Here is a 480-nt window from a genome sequence, read left to right as displayed (position 1 = left end):
ATGTTATTTCATTCTAAACATGTGAAAAATGAAAATTGTCCATAGAAGTGCAAATTTTAATATTATAAAATTTATATATGATATGCACACAATAGAATATTTCATTATTCATAAATTAAATTAAATAACAAATTTGAATAATATGACTAATAGACGAAATTGTGTTTTCACATGGTTCCTATTATGGAAATAATGCTATCTGAGATGTTTTAAGAATCGCAATTCACTTTCATAATATGAATTGTCATAATTCAGTAGCAAATGTGAAACAAGAGATTTGAAAATGGTGCATATTTCAAACATCATATATTATTTGGAAAAATTGAGAAATATGTTATTTTGAAATAGGTTGGAATCATTGTTATATATTTACATATATCATCTTTGACAGATGTGAATAGTGAAATATGATATTATGTTCACTGATATATGGTATTGCATCGAAAAGATAGCCGCATTATTGTGTTGTTCAATGATCTA

Source organism: Triticum urartu, chromosome 7 (genome assembly GCF_003073215.2).
Source record: "Triticum urartu cultivar G1812 chromosome 7, Tu2.1, whole genome shotgun sequence".
Classification (NCBI taxonomy): Eukaryota; Viridiplantae; Streptophyta; class Magnoliopsida; order Poales; family Poaceae; genus Triticum; species Triticum urartu.
This window is presented reverse-complemented; position numbering follows the sequence as displayed.